The 23,410-nt window shown below is 43.4% G+C and overlaps 2 protein-coding genes and 1 non-coding gene across 6 annotated transcripts in view; 2 read left to right on the top strand and 1 right to left on the bottom strand.

Annotated features, from left to right (window-relative positions):
* Trim26 (tripartite motif containing 26) overlaps positions 1–11,602 on the bottom strand; it is a 22,565-nt gene extending 10,963 nt beyond the window's left edge. For 3 of the 4 annotated variants that reach the window (XM_021149164.1, XM_021149166.1, XM_021149167.1), the window contains exons 1-2: positions 11,472–11,602; positions 11,164–11,271 (exon numbers count right to left, since the gene is read on the bottom strand). The gene's annotated coding sequence lies outside the window, so the exon portion shown is untranslated. The remainder of the gene's footprint in view (positions 1–11,163; positions 11,272–11,471) is intronic. The other variant, XM_021149165.1, reaches the window with a different exon arrangement.
* LOC110283719 (E3 ubiquitin-protein ligase TRIM39) overlaps positions 1–23,410 on the top strand; it is a 529,744-nt gene that overhangs the window by 18,922 nt on the left and 487,412 nt on the right. The window lies entirely within an intron of this gene.
* Positions 5,888–6,017, top strand: LOC115029779. Its single transcript, XR_003835345.1, has one exon. It is a non-coding gene; the product is annotated as a small nucleolar RNA SNORA51 (small nucleolar RNA).

The following is a 23,410-nucleotide window of genomic DNA, read 5'->3' as shown; positions in this document are numbered from 1 at the left end:
TCGAGACAGGGTTTCTCTGTGTAGCTCTGGCTGTCCTGACACTCACTTTGTAGACCAGGCTGGCCTCAAACTCAGAAGTCCGCCTGCCTCTGCCTCCCAAGTGCTGGGATTAAAGGTGTGCGCCACCACCACCTGGCTCAGATTCTGTTTTTAAAAGGTAGTTATAACAACATTTCAGGGACTATCAAGAAAAATTTAAATGGAGATAATCTTAATGGCACGTACTGAGACTACATGAAAACCCACTTTTCAGCAGATGCCACCATAGTTAGATCTTCATAACTACAATTTACATTGAAATGGTTTGAGAAAACTGTACAAAAAGAAAAGTTTGGGGAAACAAAGGTTATGGTTTTCGGATACATTAAAAGGGTCTCTAACCAGTCAAGTTGTTGAAACCAGAGTATTTAAAACCTTGTCTAACACTCCTATTGAAATAATGAGTGGGTTTAGAAAAACTAAAGCCAATGTTAACTGTACAGAGTCTTTTGTTTCTGGGTCACCGTAACTTGACAGTCACTGCCTGGCTGCAAAGACTCACCTTGAACATGTTATTTTTAAGACCAGAGGTATAAACTCAAAAGCTTGAACAATTCAGGCTCAAAGTTCAGGTTCTAGACTCCAATAATCAGGTGATTTCACACTTGGGACACTCTTCCGAGGAAACTGAGATTTGGTCCTTGTACTGGCTAGTTTTGTGTCAACTTGACACAGCTGGAGTTATCACACAGAAAGGAGCTTCAGTTGAGGAAATGCCTCCATGAGATCAAACTGTAAGGCATTTTCTCAATTAGTGATCAAGTGGGAAGGGCCCCTTGTGGGTGGGACCATCTCTGGGCTGTAGTCTTGGTTCTATAAGAGAGCAGGCTGAGCAAGCCAGGAGAGGCAAGCCAGTAAAGAACATCCCTCCATGGCCTCTGCATCAGCTCCTGCTTCTGACCTGCTTGAGTTCCAATCCTGACTTCTTTCAGTGATGAACAGCAATGTGGAAATGTAAGCTGAATAAACCCTTTCCTCCCCAATTTGCTTCTTGGTCATGATGTTTGTGCAGGAATAGAAACCCTGACTAAGACGGTCCTATTAACCATGATGCTGTAGGACACAGCCAGGAAGCAGTCTAAGTGCCCAAACTTCCGCCCCAGCCATCCCACACTGTAAAATGGGGCTTGAGACCATCTCCTCTGTTCAATACCCTGATGGACTCCTCTACACAGACGGCTTGGTAAACTGAGCAGAGGTGACAAGAGAGAAGGGGAACGTATCCTTCAGCTTTGGTTGAAAGCACTCTAGCCTTCACTACTAAGAGATAACAGGAAGCACTCTTGTTAGACAGCACTTTTGGCTTTTTATGGATGGAAGCAGCTCAAGCTTGCGGAATTAAGAGGAAAAAAGCTGGGTTGAGGGGAAGAGAGGGCAAAGCAGTCCACACCACTTTCCCATACCTACTCCGTCAGGCCCTCCACAGAACTAGAGCCAGGACTAAGCAGCTCAGGCTGGCCTTGAATATTCTAACCTCCTGCCTTTGCCTCCTGAGTACTGAGATCACAGGGGTGTACCTCTGCTGAATTCTAAAAGTACTTTCCCAAACCATGATCTCAGATTTCTTATATATATCTGGCCTTGTTCTCCCCATCATCTCCACAAGTTCCTAAAAAATAGAACCATTATCCTACCCTCTGTTCCTGGCTCAGGCACTGCCATGAAGTTATCAGAAGCGAGCAGTCCAGGTCTTGTTATTGGCACTCTAACAGAACCTAGAGTCACCTGAAAGATGGAACCTCAATGGGAGAACTGCCTAAATAAGACGTGGGCATCTCCATGAGGCACTGTCTTAATTGTTAGTTGAGGTAGGAGGGTGCTGCCCACCGTGGGCAGTACCATCACTAGGTAGGCAGTCTTGGACTGTGTAGCTGAGCGTAAATCAGCAGGTGAGCCAGTAAATTATGTTTGTTTAAATTCTTGCATTCCTGTGCTGACGTCTCTCAGTGATGGGCTGTGACCTGGAAATATAAGCTGAAATAAGTTTTTTTTTTCCTCTTCAAGTTCTTTTTGGTCAGAATGTTACAGCAGCAGAAAAGCAAACTAGAGCATTTTACCACCACTCCCTTTACCCTGAATAGTATTTTGAATAGACAGGAAATGACTGAGTATTAATTATGTTGCACCTGAAGTCACACATGGGGGTGGGATGGGGGGGGGGCGGGGGGGGTGGCAGCAGATCTCAGGTCCTCCAGTAATCCAGAAACTAGCTACAATTCCACAGGAGCAGGGAGGCCTGCAGTATCCTGACACTTAGAATTGGGGATACTTTCTATCCTTCACTGAGTCTCCCTTTATCTCCAAATCACTTCTCCCTTAGAAAGCTGAGGCTCTCATAAACACCTAACCTACAACAAACCAGTTGGGGGCAGGGTGACACTGTCATTTCTGCAACACCGTGGATCCTGGGTGTGATTCTTGGCTGTGAGATTCACTGTGAGCTGCAAATGCTCTGAAGTGTTGTCATGAAGGTCTACACCTCTGAGGCAGACACCTGCACTACTGCCCTCACCGCTGTGTGTCCAAGCTCTGGCCCCACACTTCTTAACAGCTACAATTTTTGCTCTAGGTGCTAAATTCTCTCCTGACTCCTGTGGCTTCTTCTGCCCTATATCTAGTACTTTACTCCCTGCTTCCTTAAACTCCTAAAGCCAGAGAGAAATTCAAGAAGACAATGAATCCCCAGTTATGGACTCTAACACCCAGAGAGACAAGTAGGTTTGCAGCCTGACCCTCAGGGCTCTTTCAGTTACCCCAGCATCTCCTCAAACATGCCCCTGGGCCTCCCAACAGGAGTCCCTTCTTCTGCCATCCCAGAATACTTATCTTAAGGCTCCATGTAACATGAGACCGCCACCTAATTGTTCATAGGGTGCAGATTAAGGCCTATTTCTCAATCTAAAATTAGTAAATTCTTCCAGAAGTAAAATTCAGCCAGGATTCACTAACAAACTTAGAGAGAGTCTTCTAGCAAATCTTCAGGGCAAAAAGCAAGTGATCTAGCTATATAAAATGGCTACACTCCTGCTTGCTACCAAAGGTTGTATTCCCCAATATTGTAGCCCTAGTTATGGCTATGGCTGAGTTGACTGTCTTGGGAATACTGGTGACTGTAGTCCCATAGCCCAAGCACTTTGGATTCTAGCCAAGTGTGGTGGCACACATCTATAACCCCAGCACTTGGGAGGCTTAGGCAAGAGGGCTGGCACACATTCAAGGTTAACTTGGGGTTAAACAGCAAGACCCTGTCTCAAAACAGTAACAAAAAAATGACTCCCTGCCCTCCCACTGTTCTCCCATGGCCTTGTACTGTTTTCTCTGGCCCAGCTCAACCAGATAAAGAAGTCTGAATTTCATCCCAACAGACCTGGGAAACCATTGAGGGTTTAAGCATGATTTACTGAGCACCTACTATGTTTCAGGTTAAGTGAGGTTAAATGGGGGAACAAAAGAACATTCCTTGAAATTTGACACTGACACATGTCAGATTTAGCATCAGGAACTATTAAGCCTGGAAGGGCTTCTCCTCTTGAACTTTTCTCCCCTGCTGGCACTGCTCCAGTTACTACAGCTATCTTCCTTTTTGTCCCTCACACATTCCCAGCCTACTAGTATAAGTGCCAATGTGGTTACTGGTTAAGACTCCAGAAATGGCTTTCTGGCACCCCAGGAATAAAGTCAAGACTTTTCCCCTCCCCCCTTCCCCACCCCCAAGGGCCTCCAGCTGTTAACCATGGCCAAGTCCTATCTCCCAACTCATTTCCTGCCACTCCTACCTTCAACTCAGCCTCAAACCAAACCCTGCTCATTATCATTCCTTTGCATTACAACCCCTTTCCTTCCTGGAGTTCTCAGCTGAACACCATCCCTTCTGGCAACTCCTGACCACAGGAGAGCAGACTGTGTGTCTCCATCATCCAGTCCTAGTATACAGGGTTCATTCCATGTAAGTTCAGGAACTAGGTGAGGAGACAGCTGTGGAGGGATTTAGTTATTATAATGTGATGATTTCTCTCTTTTCTTTAGCTTTAGACCTAGGTATGCATCCATAAACAATGGGTAGAGCCCCCACCACCTGCACTGCCTGGTTTTTTTCATTTCGAAGCATGGGATCATAATATGAAATTCCCCTCCCCCCTTTTTAAACTAACATGGCAGTGATTTTTTTTTTCTAACATGGCAGTGAGTGTCACTCATGTGACTGTGCTTGTTTTGCTCATGTCACTGCTGTTCTGTGACTGTAATTATTGACCGTTCCTACCTCTGATGGCCATCTAGGTTAAGTTTGGACATTACGAACACTGCCCTGTGACCCTACAGGTACACATACAGGCCCGTGAACTCTTGGTTTTACTAGAATGAGCTGAGCTGTTTCCAAAGCAGCCGTGGTAATGTACAGTCCCACCAACCAGCTCCACAGACTCACCAACACCTGATTCCTTTAGCTTTACAAACTTAGACAAGCTGGTGAATAGAAAACAGAATCTCAGCATGTGTGCATAACACGAGAAGAGGCAAAGTGACAGCAGGAGAAAGAACCAGTCACAGAGCAAGGCAGTAAAACATGGGGAAGATAACTGTGCTTTTTGATCCACTAGCAAATGGCTTAAGTTTACCCACTGGTGATTTAAGGAGCCTAGGACTTCATTTAACTTTCTCTGGTTTCTGGGGAGCCCATGCTTACAGTGGAGCTCTCCCTCAGTTCCAGGGTGAAGCAAAAGTATCAGTCTTAGGTATATTAATAACCCATGCCCTTTGCTTAAAGGAAAAACACAAGTCCATCACAACCAGTCACAAGGACACCTAGCTGGAAAAGGGGAGAAATTCTTGTGGATCCTTGGGAACTTTCAAGAGGTGACGTCATTTGTCTTGTAGCTCCTGGAGCAATCATCCAGGTGAGTAGACGGTTAATCTCCTGAGGCCTAAGAGTAAGCCAATCAGGGGAGGTGAAGGGGAGATGCATTATTTTGTCAGCACTTTTTCAAATCTAGCCCTACCTTAAACCTGTCAGTTCCATGAGCCAATAAACTTTCTTTCTGCCCCATCAGCTTGGTTGGGATTTGTCTGTCAACTGTTTTGTTTTGTTTTGTTTTTTAAGGGGAGGGGGACCTGACTGACACCAAGATGAAGTATTTACAGAAAACAAACAAAACAAAACAAACAAACAAACAAAAAACACCAGTCAACCGACTGAAATAGGTCTTGCAACACAGGCAGACAGACAGAGGACAACCTCCAGACACAGTAGACCTTTAACCTGTTCTGGGACATCACAACTTCTGTGGCTCCTAGCATTCCGAGTAGGGAAACACAAGCCTCATCTTCTACCACCCTCTGCAGTCAATCAAAGCCTGCACCTAGAGAGCCACCTGGATTTTCACAGCGCCTCGGCTACCCTGTTGTTCAGCACGCACGAGGTTAGAGTCCCGACTTTCCTGAGCTTCTGTATTACCATGAAGAAATAAAGGTGTGGGTCACAGAGCTGTTCACAACACCAAAAGTAACGTTCAGCGGACATACCAGCATATTTAATGGGCAGTAGAGAGCCATTGCTATTATTAACAGCAGCCAAAGCAGAATCTAGATGGCTGAAACTGTTGAAGCAGAAGCGTGGGTGGAGGTGTGGGTGGTGTAACACTTATTTTTTGACAAACTGGCTATCAGGTAGGAAAGGAGCAGTTCATCAGATGTAGTGGGGATTTGTTGTAGAATGAGGTATCGTCTATTCCAGGCTAGCCTCACACTTGGTATGTAGTCAAGGCCGACTCAGACTCCAAGTCTTCTTTCTCTGAGTGCGGGGATTCCAAGTGGGTGTCAGCATACCCAGATTCCCAAAATCACCAACAGTGGCTTCCTCATGCTTAACAACAGGTTGTATTCTTATTCTGTCTGTCAGAAAGAGGAGGCAGAGTGAACCTACCCCATGTACATCTCAGCCCAGGCTACGGTACCAGGTATGTCACGTGAAAGGGGCGTGGGGATCACAACAGAACGAATGGTACAGTAACACACAACTTTAATCCCAGCACTGGGCAGGGGTGGGGAGGGGGCAGGGGCAGAGGCAGGTGGATGTCTAGTCTGAGTTCTAGGTCAGCTTGGTCTATTTAAGTGTTGTAGGTCAGACGGGTTGAGTGAGGCTGTCTGTCTCAAAAATAAGTAAATACATTGCATACACTAGCAAGATTTTGCTGAAAGGACCCAGATATAGCTGTCTCTTGTGAGACAATGCCGGGGCCTAGCAAACACAGAAGTGGATGCTCACAGTCAGCAGGATGGATCACAGGGCCCCCAATGGAGGAGCTAGAGAAAGTACCCAAGGAGCTAAAGGGAACTGCAACCCCATAGGTGGAACATTATTATGAACTAACCAGTACCCCAGAGCTCTTGACTCTAGCTGCATTTGTATCAAAAGATGGCCTAGTCGGCCATCACTGGAAAGAGAGGCCCATTGAACTTGCCAACTTTATATGCTCCAGTACAGGGGAATGCCAGGGCCAAGGGGTGGGGGTGGGTGGGTGGGGGACTGGGGGGGGAGTGTATTGGGGACTTTTTGGATAGCATTGGAAATGTAATTGAGGAAAATAACTAATAAAAAAAAATAAGTAAATATCCACAAATGGAGCCCGGGAACTCCACACCCATCCATGAGGTGAGGAAATTCTGACTATTCATATAGTGGGTGGCGGCATCTCAGCAAGCGAATAGGGAATTTCTACTTTTCATCAAAGTTGAGACACCCATGACCTTCGATCTTTAGCGTCTCTGATATGTAATCAGTGACATGTATCATTTAACTGGCAAAATATTCTTCTGTGTGGCACATAAACTAAGGATATATAAAGCAATTGAAGCTTACATATTTGATGAGGGGAGGTGTATTAGGATTCTCTAGAGTGTCACAGAACACATACACACACAAAGGATTTACTGAAATGATTTACAGGCCATAGTTTAACTAGTCCAACTATGGCTAGCTGTGAATGGAAAGTCCAAGAATCTCATAGTTGCTCAATCCCACAAGGTTGGATGTCCTTATATAAGCTTCCAGCGGAAGGTATGGCCCACATTAAAAGTACGTTTTCCTGCCTCAAGATCCCAATGAAAGGTCTGTGTCTTCCAGACTTAAAACCTGGATCAAAGTTGTGTGCCTTCCTATCTCAAAGGTACGCACTACAAGTAGATTAACCTTCTTCAAACCAGACAGAAAAATCTGTCACAGGTGTGCCCTCCATTTCTGGATGGTTGCTCATTCCAGATTCAGTCAGGCTGCCAAGCAAGAATAGTCACCACAGGTGGCCTTTCTCCTACAGAGTTCTGAAGGGATCACATTTCGAAAGTGGGTCTCATCCTGCTATTTTCTTGCTTCAAAACACACAAGGCAGGGCATTCAGCCCCAAATCCTGAGTACTCCATAGTAAGAATTTAGGGAGAGAGGCCGTTCATGTGACATACTCCTCCCCTCGTTCTTGTACACTCTGTTCTCTCAGACACAGCTCGGCCTTGGATAAAACTGCCCCCCCCCCCCATCTCTGCTCCTTCCCAGTTAGTTCTGTCTTTCTATGATAACACTCTCACACTGCTTTATAATTGACTTTATTTTCTGGTGTGGTGGATGGGTATTCTCACCTACTCAGAATGCTAAAACGAGAGTCATACCTCAGTGATCTTTTTTATCTCCAGCAGTTGGCCCAAATCACAGAATCACGCAAAAAAATACCACTCCCGGATTCGGAGCCCTAGTGGCTTCTCTGCCCCCAATTTTCACAGCACCCTCAGATCCCAGCTTCACAAACCGCCTAAATGGCAGGATCTGGGCATTAGACGTTTTTTTTCTGCCACACCCACACAGATTTCCTTCCCTCCCCCACTCAGGGAAGGTCAGTATTCTAATAGCCCATTTCCATCAATCTGGCCAAATCCTATTCCATCTTTTTTTTTTTTTTTTTTTTTNGTTTTTGGTTTTTGGAGACAGGGTTTCTCTGTATAGCCCTGGCTGTCCTGGAACTCACTCTGTAGACCACGCTGGCCCCAAACTCAGAAATTCACCTGCCTCTGCCTCCCAAGTGCTGGGATTAAAGGCATGTGCCACCACACCCCCAGCTCTCCTATCCCATCTTAAATGCCAATCTTAAGCTAAGCCTTTGTTTGCTATAAACAACGTCTCCCCGTGTATTTTCCATTGTGATCCTGGAAGCTGGATCCCCCGCCCCCCAGAAGCCTTCACTTAAAAGGTTTTACCTGAGGTTTGTGGAGTTCTGCAGACTCAGTCCTGCTTGCTATTCTCTTGTAGCAGCTAACAAATCATCCTGCACCTTTGTACTTCAGTTTCCTTACCAATCCCCCCCCCCCCCTTCTTTTTTCTCTCTGAGACAGGGTCTTACTATGCGACTTTGGCTGGCTTGCTACTCACTATGTATATCAAAGGGGCCTCAAACTCACAAACATCTGCCTGCCTCTGCCTTTCAGGTTCTGAGAGTATCAGCAATCACCACTTCATCTGGCAAGACCCTTTCCTTTCCTCTTCTTCCTCCTCCCCCTCCTTCTCAAGTCTGTAGATTTATTTTGTGGTGTTTTCTCACATGCATGCAGCGCCTGCAGAGTTCAGAGGAGGGTGTTAGATATCCTGGACCTGGAGTTAGAGATGGTTACGAGCCATGTGTTACTGAAAACTGAACCTAGGTCCTCTCAAAGAGCAAGAAATCCTGTTAACCCCGGAGCCAACTCCCCAGACCCAGATTTTCTTATCTCTTGACAAAGGAAATTGTTTGGCCAAGTTGTCTGAAGTTTGGAAGGTCACGTATACACAAGTGTTTACTCAAAAGGCATCATTAAAAGAGGAGAGACATGGAGGCAATCAGCTTTCAATATTCAAAGCTGCACTGATTTCAGCAACAACAACAAAAAAGCACTATTGGACTGTAATCCTATCTTGCAAGCATCAATACCTGAAAGTCCATATTGATATAAATAAACAGATGAACAAAGTAATAAAGTGGACACATTTCCCACAGAGAATAATTTTAAAAACTCCCTAATTCCTTAGATGAACAAAGTGACTTCCTTCTAAGTAATACTGTATGCAAAGGGAAAAAACTGCAATGCAAAACTTGACAATGTTGAAAACCAACAAACACTCAGCTGGGTGTGGAGGTCAGCACCTAAATCTTGACATGAAATCCTTACTAAGGTGTGCTGAATATGGCAACTTAACTGTATCCTTTTAACACACAAACCCAACCTTAAGAGTGGCTCTCAGAGTATGAACTACCAACCAAAGAGCACACACACGGGCTGGACCTAGGCCTCCTCCCTCATATGTAGCAGATGTGCAGCTTCATGTGGTCCTAATCAACTGGAGCTGGGGCTATCCCAAAAGCTGTTGTGCAGGATCTGTTCTAGCTGGCTGCCTTGTCCGGTCTCAGTGGAAGAGCAAGCACCTAGCCTCTCAGAGACTTAAAATGTTGGGGGTTGGAGGGGACCCCCAGAGTCATCACCTACCTTCCCAGAGGAGAAGGGAAGGAGGGATAGGGGAAGGACTGTGGGAGGGGATGACCTGGAAGGGGGCAGTGAACAGGATGTAAAGTGAATAAGAAAAATAAATTTAAAAAAAAAGTAAGATATACAATAGAAGGGTACCATACAAACACACATCCAAGTGTTTATATCATAATATGCTTCAAAAGTCCACGTGAAAAAGGCTTGTTCTGCTGGGCGTGGTGGTGCACGCCTTTAATCCCAGCACTCAGGAGGCAGGCAGATTTCTGAGTTCGAGGCCAGCCTGGTCTACAAAGTGAGTTCCAGGACAGCCAGGGCTATACAGAGAAACCCTGTCTCAAAAACAAACAAACAAACAAAAAGGTTTGTTCCTTGCATCAGTACTACTGAAAACCAATACAGAACTTACAAGGTGGAACTCTTTAGGACACTGAGATAGCATCGTAGAAGGGGGCTGTGGCATGTTGATGCATCTCTTTCTCCCCTCTTCCTGGCTATTACATGAGTGGTTTTGTACTTCTGCGCACTGCTCTCTCTGTGCCTGCTGCCTCACGGTAGGCCCAGATCAACAGGTACCAATGGATCATATGCTGCAACTTCTAAGCCTATGAACCAAAATCAACCTTTCTCTTCGTGTGTTCATTATCTGAGGTAGCCGTTACGTAAGTGTCTCTGAAAACTCTGAAACCAAATCTAAAAACCAATACAGTGCAGTAACCTGGATGAGAATATGGAGGGGTAAGAATTTTGGGTGAAAAGGAAAAGGTGAATAAATATAGTGTGTGGACTTTGGCCAATAATAATGTGTTATTTGTTAATGAAAGGAAATCAGTTGGGAGTTATAGACACTCCACACACCGTTTTCTCAATTTTTCTGTAAATGTACAACTGTTCTAAAAAAAATTAAGTGTATTAAAAATTGTGGGCAGATGCCTGTAATCTCTGTAATCCAAGCACTCAAGAGGCAGGAGGCTAATCTGGGCTGCCATGGTCAGTTTCAGACCATTTTGGGATACATGGAGACATCCTGTTGTTGTCATCACCTTTGTCATCATTATCAAATTTAAAAGTTGCAGTTTTAAAGACATTAATGAAAGCTTGCTTTTAGAAAAATATGGTTTTGTTTGTTTGTTTGTTTGTTTTAACTTGGGAGGAATACTCTAGGCATCATGAATCCATCTCACTAACAAGGGGTTCAGGCATGCATGAACGAACGCATGTCATTCTTCCCTTCTTTGAAACACGCACAAATGGTTGTGTTGTCAAAATCTGGAATGTACCGGGAATTGTGAAGTGTCTCTTCCTATTCACTTCCCAAAGTTAAATTCATACATTTTTTTCTTTTCTTTTTCTGGGGGGTGGGGGTGGGGGTCAAGACAGGAGTTCTCTTTGTAGCCCTGGTTATCCTAAAATTCATTTAGTCTGTAAACCAGACTGGCCTCTGACTCCCAAGCACTGGGTGTAAAGGCGTGTACCAGTCCACAGCCAGGTTTATACTTTCTTTTCCTAAGCTAATTAGGTAGTAAAATCATCAGGGATTACGCACAGCTCTTGGTACAACTAGCTAAACCAGTTTACTCTGAGGATAAATAAATAAAAAATAAATAAACAGATACATAAATATAAGACCTGCTTCTGGTCATGCAGGGCTCCAAGCCACCAGGTGGAACGTCATCCGGGTCCCGCTCACTTCTGGCTCTGGGGACTAGAAGAGACTGAAGTAAGTCTGGGCTGGACCTGAGGAGGAAGGAACACAGCGAGCTCAGGGCGAAAGGCCCAAAGGCGAGCCGGGGACGCGGCGCTCACGCGAGCTCGCCGTCCCGCGCGCCCGGGCCTGGTTAGCCCTGCCCAGGGCCCGCGGCCGCCTTCGCTGTCCCCACCCGGGTCGCACGGCGGCCGCTCTTCCGCGTCTCCTCACCAGTGCAAACCGCACTCACCCGCGCCGCGCTCCGGGTCCGGTCACTCCTCTCCCTGGAGCTGCTCCGCAGGGTAGGTCCTAAGCAAGCAGCCCGCACCACAGCCTCCCCGCCCAGCAGTCTCCCGGAGCTCAGTGCCCTCCACCGAGATTTCTCTGGGACCAGCCCTGGGATTGGCTCTTGCCAAACTCCGTCCTCCAATGGGAACTTCAGGATTCTTGACGTCACTGATCACTGGGCAAATCCCCAGGCAGCGGCCAAAGAGGTGAAGCGGCCGGGCCCGAGAAAAGGAAAGTGAAATCGGAAGCGGCCGGTGCGTCACGGTTGTCTTCCAGCTGCTGAGGTCGCGCGAGGCCTCCGTGTAGGTTAGGGTGCTGAAACCCCCATAGCTTTCGAGACCCCATTTCTGATTCCCTGCGGTTAGGGGTGGGCTGGGGTGTCTGCAAGGGCTGGGTTTTAGATGGGGTTTCCTCCTCAGGGCCTGCCTGTAACTAAGATCAGACTAGACCAGACCAGACATCAGTCTTTCAAGTATTTCCAAGATCCATTACAAATATTATCATTTACGAAGCTCCTGGCTAGGATGAACCATTTTTGACAAATAGCCTTCCTTACACAAGGCAGGAGCTGTTCCTGCTGTACAGAACAAAGTAAACACACATACACATCCCACACTCCACCCCACAACACAGTGATAGTTCAGTGGGTAAAGGCGCTTGCCTCCAAATCAGATGACTGGCTTCGAATCCCATATCCCCCACATGATGGGACGCGAGAACATCCATTCTGGTTGTCCTCTAAGCTCCACAAGCGCGCACTGTAGCACGTGCACTCTCCACCTATACTAAATAAATAAATGCAAAACATTTAAAGATCCTGGCGCTATGGAAACCGAGGCATTAGAGTTCAATACCAGCCTGGGCTACGAAGGGGGAATTCGTTGAAAACTGAGGAAAAACTACAGAACCTGCAATATCTGGTTCTGAGGCCCTCTACAGGAGCTTTGAGAGGCTCCTGCAGCTCCACAGCCAAGGACTCGACCACGCCCACTAGGCTGAAAGCCCAATTTGCACACCGCTTTCTGCTTTGCAGGAAATCCACAGTTCCTGCTACTTCCAAAGAAGTAGTCCAAGCTGCAGGTGGGCTCCGAGTCCTAAGCCCTAACATTTCACCAACATTTGGGGAGTGCTTTTGAGTTTGCTATGAGCTGTTGGAGGGGGTGGGGCGGAGTTCTGGATGTCTGTGCTCTGGACTTTGATCTCAGCACACCCTAAAATCACTAGATACCTGCTCTTTTAGTTGATATTGGGGGTAGGGGCTTTGTTTTGTTTTGTTTTGTTTCGAGACAGAGTCTCCCTATGTAGCTCTGGCTGTCCTGGAACTCGATCTGTAAACCAGGCTGCCCATATTCAGTACCGGTTCTTCCCAGTCTGCCTGCGTTTCCCTTATATCTACAATAAAAATCTTCTCCATACTTAAGGAATAGTCACAGGGAGTACCTTAACGATGGTCAGAGCCAAGGAATGCTGCCAAAAAAAAAAAATCATATTACACAACAGAGCTCATGAAAAAGATTTATTGGAAGGGGAGTGAGAAGCAGGGCAGGCTGTGATGGTGCAGTTTTTATAATAGGGGGTATGGGACATGCATATAGTGAAAATGCAGGACAGTGGCGAAAGTGAAAAAAAGCCAGGTCCCATTGGTCTTTAGTAATGATGAGTATTAAAGGGCAGGGAATAGGGGAGCTTGGTTTTGGAAATGTGGGTGGCTCTTGGTTGACTAACACTTGTTTTTTCATTCACTGTCTAAATGGGTAACCACCATACATTAATCTATTTTGATTTATTTATGCATGTCTCATACACTGATAGTGTTTTTTTGTTGTTGTTGTTTGTTTTTTTGGTTTTTTTTTTTTTTTTTTTTTTTGTTTTTTTTTTTTTTTTTTTAGATGTGGGTGTGGAGAGATGGCTCAGAAGTTAAGGGCAATTATTCTTGTAGAAAACCTGGATTCCATACCCAGCAACCATAAGACAATTCACAACTGCCTTTAATTTCAGTTCCAGGGGATTCTAGACTCTCTCTGATCTCTTTGGGCACCAGGCATACAGTCAGGTCAGGCCCATACATGCATTCGGGTGAACTACTCATATATAAAATAAACAAATAAGCCAGCCATGGTGGCACACTGTTGCAGGATGTTTGATCACACCGTTAACCCTGTGAGACTGCGTTGTTCACTGGAAAAACCTGTTTCTGGTTGTGGTGTGGCTCATCCTTGGTACATGCTTTTATTCTCAAACAATGAAGGTCAAGTTAGTCGAAGGAAGCCACCATGTTTGAAAGTGGTGTCTAGTTGAGTGACAGACAAAGTGACGAATCAAAGAAAGATTTGACAGAGTAGGATATGCTCATCTCTCATGAGAACAGAAAGGAAAGAGAGACGGCATAAGAGAGTGCAGAAAGAGAGAAGGTAGTTTTACCAGGAGAGTTTTACAGAGACAGGTTGAAGAGAGAATAAGCTAGACACAGGTGAAGACAGAATGAGTCAGAGAATGAGAAGAAACCAGAAGATCGGAACAGATCACCTGAGTTAGTTTGAGGCCAAGCAGAGCAAAAAGTCAGAGGATGAGAGAGAAGCCAGACTAATCTGTCAGCTTGGAGAGGAGTTTGAACCAGAACAGTTGAGTTGACCAGCCAGCCAGAGTTCAGATACAGCCATCATCAGTAAGCCTCCATCTGAGATGACAATTACACCAGGTCAATAAAAGTTACTTTTACAGTGCATAAGCTTTAACCTCAACATTCTGGAGGCAGAGGCAGGTAGATCTCCGAGTCTGAGGCTAGCATGGTCTACAGATTGAATATCACAATAGCTAAGCCTGCACTGAGAAACATTGTTTTAGTGAGGGTTTTGCTGCCATGAACAGACACCATGACTAAGGCAAGTCTTATAAAGGACATTTAATTGGGGTTGGCTTACAGGTTCAGAGGTTCAGTCCATTATCATCAAGGTGGGAGCATGGCAGAACCTAGGCAGGCATGATGCAGGAGGAGCTGAGAGTTCTGCATCTTCATCTGAAGGCTGCTAGTGGAAGACTGACTTCTTGGCAGCTAGGATGGGGATCTTAAAGCCCATGCCCATAGTGACACACCTACTCCAACAAGGATACACCTCCTAATAGTGCCACACACTGGGACAAGCATATACAAACCATCGCAAACCTTGTGTTGACAAACCAACCAAAGTGTTTCATGTGTGTGTATGCATGCATGTGCATCATGTGTATGCCCAGTGCCAGTGGATGCCAGATGAAGGCATCAGATCCTCTGGAACTAGAATTACAGGCTGTTGTAAGAAGATGAAATGGGTGCTGGGAGCTGGACCCAGGTTATCTCCAGGAGAGCAAATGCCTTTAATACTGAACCATCTCTCCAGCCTCCAAACCATCTTGTTCATTTCTTTGTAACCATGTGCACTTTCTGTCCTCCTTCCATTTAATGAGGTCTCATGGGAATTGCAACAAGGTTGTTGTCTCTCTGAAAGACCCTCACATAATCACTGCCCAGTCCTACACTAGAAGGGGAAAGAATATCACAAAGTCATATCAAGGAGAAACTAAACAGACCTTGATATACTCCTTCCCCAGTAAGACCGTATACCACCCCTCTTCTCTTCCAGTTATATTCTGCCTGTATGGTCACACAGATATTGTACCTGTTACCCTAGCACTTTGGAGGATATTTTAGTCAAGTCTTCCTTTTATGGTGAGACCCAGACTCAATACAAAACAAAGGCAAAATAATAAAACCTTGTAGGTCTCTTCTGGTTTTTGTTTGTTTTTGTTGTTGAGACAGCTTTGAATTCAATATGTAGCCCAGGTTGTCTTCTAACATCTGTATCTGAATGCTGAGATTACAGGCATGTGTCATCATATCTAGCATCTTGGTCTTCATTTTTCATAATACAAGGTCCCCATGTAGTGTAAAATGTGGGTTTTACATTTTTTTTTAATGTTTTTCTCTTATTAGTGTGTCTTTTGTTTTAGTAGACTCAGTCATGAACCCTGTGACTGGGGAGGAAATGATATTTATTTTGTTCCCTACACATGGTTTAAACTTATTGAGTTAAAATAAGTTGTTGAGAATCTCAAAGTTTTGAGCTGAAGATGTAGTTCATTTGTTAGAATGTTTCTGTAGCATAAACCAAGCCTAAGTTCAGTCTCTATCGACTGTAGAATGTGAGCATGGCGGTGTACTCCCAACTATCTAGAAGAAGGAATGCTAGAAGTTCAAGGTCATCTTTGGTGAATTAGAAAACAACCTGGGATACATGAAACCCTATCTAAACATTAGAAACAAAGACACCAACGATTGTTGATGCCAAGAAGTGCTTGCTGACAGAGCCTAGTATGGCTTGAGAAGTTCTACTAACCCCTGACCAATACAGATGCAAATATAGCCAACAATCGGACTGAGCCTGGGGACCCCAATGGAAGAGGTAGGGGAAGGGCTGAAAGAGCTGAGAGGGATTGCAACTCCATAGGAAGAACAATATCAATTAATTGGACCACCCAGAGCTCCCAGGGACTAAACCACCAACCAGAGAGTTTATATGGAGGGATCCATGGCTCCAGATACACATGTATCTGACTTCAATGGGAGGGGAGGACCTTCATTCTGTGAAGGCTTGATGCCTCAGGATAGGGATCTGCTAGAACGGTGAGGCAGGGGTGGGTGAGTAAGTGGAGGAGCACCCTTACAGAGGCGGGATGGGGGGGTGGGGATGGAATGGGGGGTTTGTAGAGGAGTAACTGAGAAGGGAAATATCATTTGAAATGTAAACGAATAAAATTATTAATAAAAACTTAAAAAACAAACAAAATACAATTCTTCTAAAAATGTTGGGGTGCTTAGAAGAGGCCCTCCAAACAACCAAGTTCAAAACTATAAGCTTCCTGTGAGAAAGATGCAGAGGCTCTGCCTGAAACTGTGAAAGATACATGTGTATGAACAAGTATCTCTAAAAGCTTCATGAACTGACTTGAGTTTTAAATGTGTATTTCCATTTTTTAGCAGAAGTTTAAATGAACAATTTTTCAGCTACTATGAACTGGCAGCTTTCATGCAAAGAATGAGCAGCAGGCTTTAAAATAACAGGTTTAACTGTCCCCTTTATAAGGAAAAAGGACATTTTGCATTCAAGTGTCATTAACTGCTGGGTTTGGAACAGAAAGATGTGTAGGCTGAGCCAATCTCTTATGTGACTTGGTTTGTCCTTTTAAATACTTTGTATTCCAAATGTGATAATTTTTATATGAAATGTCCTTTTAGTTCAAAAGTCAGTGAAAATGGATTATGTAATATACAAAGACAATTTAGCCTAAAAATTACTAAGTAATGGTACAGTTGTCCCAGAATGTTAAATAAAAAACATAATCATAATATTTTAAGAATTATTGTGAATTAAAGAAAAATATTTTAAATTTACTGTAGAAAAACTTAAACCTACATAGAAATAAATATTTTGAACCACTTGGCTTGAACCACTGCTCCATTTGCCAATAGATTTTGCTGTTTGCTTCTCCATTCTGATACTCTAAGAAAAACTGAATATCTAAAAAAGAATGCTAAGCATATTTTACATCATCTACAAATCTTTCCATGTGCTTTTCTAATAAGGATTTAGCTTATGTGACAAAATACATGATTAAGACACACACAATTATTCATATAATCACTCAATAATCTCATAACAGAATTTAATACCAACTTTATATTTGAATTCTCTGACCTTATTGAAGAGGTTTTTACAGGTACAATGTCAGAATTTTTTCTTTTAAAATTTATTATTATTGTTGTTGCTGCTGTTGTTGTTTGGTTTTTTTTTTTCTGATAGTAAACTTTTTTGTGTAGCCCTGGCTATCTTGGAACTCTCTCTGTAGACTAGACTGTCCTCAAAGTCACAGAGATCTTCCAGCCCCTACCTTCTGAGTGTGGGGTTAAAGGCACATGTTACTATTGCTGGATTCTTTTAAAAACTAATTAACTTGGAATAGTGGCACAGGTTTTTAATAGCAGCACTTGAAAGACAAAGGCAGAAGCAGATGAATTATGTGAGTTCAAGGCCAGCCTAGTCTACATAGTGATTTCCAGGACAGCCAGAACTATATAGCACTATTAGCCAGAACTAATGAGTTTGTCTCCAACAATGTCCCCTGCCCAAAATAAAATAAAATAAATCTATTTATGTTTCTCTCTCTTTAATGTATGTGTGTGTGTGTGTGTGTGTGTGTGTGTGTGCACGCGCGTGCTCATGGAGGTCAGAAGAGGATGTCAGAGCCTCCTGGAACTGGAGTTACAGGTAGTTGTGAACTACTTGGTGTGGGTGTTGGGTGTTGATATTTGGTCTATTGCTATGTATTATAATGCTAAATTCTATGCCCAAAGGTCTAGGCCTACAAAATGACTTCTCATGATTACAAGCTTTTGTTGTACAACCTTGTTCCTTTATTTAAACTGTTGCTTAAATAAATTTGGCTTCAGCCAGTTACTGGAGGGATTAGAGGTAGGTGGGTTTGGAGTGACCTGGTTGGAGGAGAAGAAACAGGGGTGGGGGTGGTGGGGAGAAGGAGGAAGAAGAGGAAGATAGAGGAAGCCACCACGAGGAGAGATGGACAGTGAGCACATGGCCAGGACAAACAGCAAGTATTTGGGGTACACAGTTGGGGAGGTAGCCAGGCTAGCTAAGAATAGATTAGTTATTACCACCCAGTAATAATCAAAGCCAAATAAAATAACCATAGTCTGAGTCTCATTTATTTGTAAGCTAGTCAGGGATAAGCTTATATTGCTTGTACTACAGTTGGGTATCGAACTTAAGTCCTCTGGAAGAGCAGCAAGCTCTCTTAACTACTGAACCTTCTCTCTAGCCTCCAAGTTGTCAGAATTTAAATCCAAACAAAATTAATAGAATCAAGAAAAATATAAAACAAACACAAACAAAAGACCCCCTCAAATTTAGAAATAAATACCCAGAATAATGACTATATGTCTTTTCTGTGTGATACCAGAGTATTTCCCCCGGGACTACACAAGAATCTAAATCTCATGGTGTCTTTTCTTTGACTTACTGTTGTAAGATATTTATTTACCTCTGGATATCCTGTATTGGTGACATTTCCTGATGCTGAGAACAAGTACCTCAAGAAAAAGAAGTTAAAGGAGGAAGAGTTTATTTGGATTTTAGTTTTAGGGGATGTGGTCTATCAAGGCTGAGGAAGACATGGCACCAGGTGCATAAGGCAGCTAGTCACAATTTGTTGGTAGTCGGGTAGCAGAAAGCAGACTGGAAATGGGCCTGACAATGAAACCTTAAGTCCTATGCCAAGATGATTCATTTCTACTGGTAGATCTCTATTTCCTAGAAATTATTTAAAACAAGGCTGACCCCTGGCTACCTAGTCTTCAAACACTTGAGCCTACATGTGATATTGTTTCACATCCAAGCCAGGATGAACTCAGAAATGCTCACTAAATACCCTCAGGCCACTTATAGAAAAGCAGCTATCTGTGTAAGTAAGTTTTGGTCAACAGCAGTGTATATGAACTGGTAAGAACTGTATTCCCAGGCTGGAGAGATGGCTCAGCAGTTGAGAATGCTAGTTGCTCTTGCAGGAGACTTAGGTTTGATTTTAGCACCACTAAGGTAGTTAGTTCCCAGCCACCCATAACTCCAGTTCCAGGGAATCTGCAGTATTTTTTGATTCCTGTTATTTTGTTGTTGGCGCTTGTGATTGTTGTTGTTGTTGTTTTGTTGTGTGTGGAGGGTGTGTGTGTTTCCCCTCTATGGATTTGAGATTATTTATTTATTGTATGTGGTTTTTTTTAGTGTGTGTGTTATTTATTTCTTTGGTGTGGTTAATCTTTTTTTGTTTTGTTTTGTTTTGTTTTTGGTTAAAGTTTTCCTTCAGTTACATTTCTTTAGAGGTGGATATTGTAGCTTGATATTGCTTAACTTTGGTTTCATCATGGAATGATTTTCTTTTTTCACGTACTGTGATTGACTAGACTAGCATTTGTGGTGTCTTCAAGTCTTTAGAACATCTGTCCAGACCCTTTCGGCTTTTAGGGTCTCCATTGGGATGTCAGGTGTTATTCTAATAGGTCTGCCTCTGTATGTAACTTGGTCTTTTCACCCATCCTCCTTTTAATATTTTTCTTTGCTCTGTGATGTTTAGTGTTTTGATCGTTATGTGACAAAGGGACTTTCTTTTCTAGCCCAGTCTATTTGGTGTTCAGGATGCCTTTTGCACCTTTATAGGCATCACCTTCTTTAGGCTAGGAAATTTTTCTTCTATGATTTTGTTGGAAGTATTTTCTGTGATTTTGACTTGTTTTCTTTTTCTTTTTCTTTTTCTTCTTTTTCTTTTCTTTCTTTCTTTCCTTCCTTCCTTCCTTCCTTCCTTCCTTCCTTCCTTCCTTCCTTCCTTCCTTCCTTTCTTCTTTTGGAACCTGCCTCTGCCTCCCTAGTACTGAAACAAAAGGTGTGAGCCACTACTACCCAGCTTGACTTCCTTCCTTCCTTCCTTTCTTCTTTTGGAACCTGCCTCTGCCTCCCTAGTACTGAAACAAAAGGTGTGAGCCACTACTACCCAGCTTGACATGTGTGAGTGTGTGTGAGTTTTTTTTTTTTTTTGTGTGTGTGTGTGTTCCAGCTGTGTTGCAACACTCAGTGCCTGCTGTGCTAGAGTCACTGGGCTCTGTTGGATTCAGATAACCATGGCTATTATTGATTGCCTTTTTATGCTGACATCCAGCCATCTGGGTTTAGAAAGATTACATTTTAATCTGGTTTTTGTTGTGTGAGTATTTTGTTTCTTGGTTTCTGTTAATATTTCTGTTACATAGGAGACTGCAGTGGCTCGTAGGACATTCTTCTGGGATCCCCATATATATAGCCACTAGGGGTTCTAGGTAAAATGTATTTCTAGGTACTGGAGCTGATACTTAGGAATGAGAAAGGACCAAGAGTGTGTGAGCTGGAGAGGGGCCACAGTGGGTGAAAAGTAGGGTTTTCCATGGGGATCTACTTAGTCCCCTGGCGTGGGTGCAGAGAGTGAGGAGAGGCCACAGGAAGGTCTTCTACAGAGTTGGAGATAAGAATGGTGGATAGTACTTGGAGGAGTGATGGAGAGGTGGAAATCTGAAGCTACCCTACCTCCTTCCCTGGACAAAGCAGCTTGCAGATTCTTAGGGAATGCCTGTTTGGCACTGGAGACTAGGATAAGCCATGAGTGGGAGAGAAAGAAGTTTGGAGTAGAAGATCTGCGTGGAAGTAGAAGATCTGGAGAAAGTGGCAGAGCAGAAGGGGAGTTACAGTACATGGTCGGCTGTGGAGCTGGGGATGAGACTGGAGGATTGAATTTCACGGAGCTGAGGGAGAGAGAGAGGAAGATGTGTAGTTAGCCTATTTCTTTCCCTGACTGGATTCGCTCTTAGTGATTTACTAGCCCTTTGATGTTTGTTCCTTCCTTGACTTCCTGGCAATGATGGATGGGGACCTAGAATTGTAAGCAGAAATAATCCTCTCTACTCCAAGTTGCTCTTTAAAAATTTTTAGTTTTTTACTTTTGAGATTATAATATAATTAATTAGACTTCTTACTCTTTTCTCTACCCCATACACCTCTCCTATTCTTTCCCAAGTGGCTATCTATTTTTTATTAACTGTTATTGTGTGCCTGCACATGCACCATGCACCACACACACACACACACACACGCGCGCATGCACACACACACACACGTACACAGATGCACAAGCTTAGTCTGTATAACCTTACGAGTATATATGTTTTCAAGGCTGACCCCTGTGGTATTGGATAAAGCTCTTCTCTGTGGAAAACTGTTCCTCCCACTCCCAGATTTCCTTAGGTGACTGCAGGTTTTTTTTTTTTTTTTTTTTTTTTTTGGGAGGACTGAGGCCTCCTGGACTTTTTTCCATTCATTATGGCGTGAATATTGGTGTTCTCTTCTCAGCTCACGTTTGGGCAGCCACGTTGGAACTTTATGGGTACAGCATCTGATATTCCTAAGAGACACAATCTCACAGTAAACCTCCTGTCTCTTACATTCTTCCTACCTCCTTCTTCCTTCCAAAATTCTTCCTTATGTACAGGAAGTTATGTGCCTAACTTCCTTTTTTTTGTTGTTGTTAAGCTTTTATCACATCAACTAGAATAGTGGCTTTACTCCAGGTGCCTCCACCAGCAAAGGAGAGTCCAATTCCTGATGATTAGGTAGTCAGATTTTTTTCACTCCCACTGTCTTGATTATTCCAGGAAAAATAATGTGCAAAAGAGTACTCACAATATATACATATAGAACTCATTAATATTAGTAGTGATTTCAGAGTTTAGCAGTGCCTTACCCGTTCAACACCTACCCTATGTCTAAAGAGAGGTGGGTTCTTCTAATTCACTGTAACATTATAAAATCTTTGTTTATCAACTCCCAGAAAGGGAAAAGTAATTTTCATGTATAAGGTGTTCCTAATGCATGCTGCTAGCTTATTTTAAATCATTTGATTTCGGCTCCAAAATAATCATAATTTAACATGTGTACTAGCAGATTGTGATGGTCTTTTTTTAAAAAAAGTTTTTAAAATTATTTATTTTTTTATGTATATGAGTATACTGTAGCTGTCTTCAGACACACCAGAAGAAGGCGTCAGATCCCATTACAGATGGTTGTGAACCACCATGTGGTTGCTGGGAATTGAACTCTGGACTTCTGGAAGAGCAGTCAGTGCTCTTAAAAACTGAGCCATCTCTCCATCACCACGATGCATGGTCTTAATTGTACATTTAAAGTTACCATATGTTCATGTCACTGTTAAGTCTAGATGTCAGAATTTAAACAATCTTTAAAATGTGTGAATGTCTCTTTAATATACTGATTACAAAGCAAAAGAGCCAAAGTACTTCATGAGCATTGGAGTGTAGCAATACCATCATATTTCTTTATAGAGTTGTGATCTTCAAGCTTTTTTTGTTTGATAAAAGGTCCAGGTATTGCTCCCATAGTGTGAGAAATTATTTATACTGCATCTCAGCTACAAAAATGGTCCTGACCCCTTAGTGATCTGTTCTTTGCCAGCTGACACTGAAGCTTGTCCAGTAGATGGCAGTAGAGCACCATGAAAGGAAAGCATGGGCTCTCTGTGTCCTGTAGGCTCCTTGCCAGGTGACTGCAAAATGAGCCTCCAGTTTCTGCTCCCTTAGCACCAGAAGCAGCTGCAGCACCCAGTGTCTGCAGTACACAGCAACTCCAACAAACAGCAGCTTCCTCAGATGCCCTCCAGGGGTTCCACCCAGGAGTGGCCTGCTGTGAACAGGTTTTGGTTGGACTCTACCGTAGTAGAAGTCCTCCTTTGAGGTCCTTTTTATCCTCTTCTTAGCAAGGCAAAATAAATAGATAGATAGATGAATAGATAGATAGATAGATAGATAGATAGATAGATAGATAGATAGATAGATAGATAGATAAAAAATAAAAATAAGATCATAGGTCTTCTTATTTCTCATAGACTATCTGTTAATCTTCATAGTCAAGGTGAGTGGATTTAGTGTCATCTAAAAGACAAACTTTTGGGCATGCCTTCAAAGGCATTTGCAGAGAGGTTTAACTAAAGGAAGATGACGCTATAATCCTAGACTGTAGTCCTAGACTACTGGGGTGGGGGGAAGCCAGGTGAGCTCTGCATTCCTGGTTCTCAGTCTCCTGATTGGCTGAGACCAGAGCCAGCAGCCTCATATGCTGTTACCACAGAGATGCTGTACTGAAGTGCTTATCTGACAATGCAGATGAGATTTGTTCCAAAGAGCAACTTCTTTCTTTCTTTCTTTCTTTCTTTCTTTCTTTCTTTCTTTCTTTTTTTTTTTTTTTTTTTTTTTTTTTTTTT

This window comes from Mus caroli, chromosome 17, assembly GCF_900094665.2.
Source record: "Mus caroli chromosome 17, CAROLI_EIJ_v1.1, whole genome shotgun sequence".
NCBI classification, from domain to species: Eukaryota; Metazoa; Chordata; class Mammalia; order Rodentia; family Muridae; genus Mus; species Mus caroli.
This window is presented reverse-complemented; position numbering and strand designations above follow the sequence as displayed.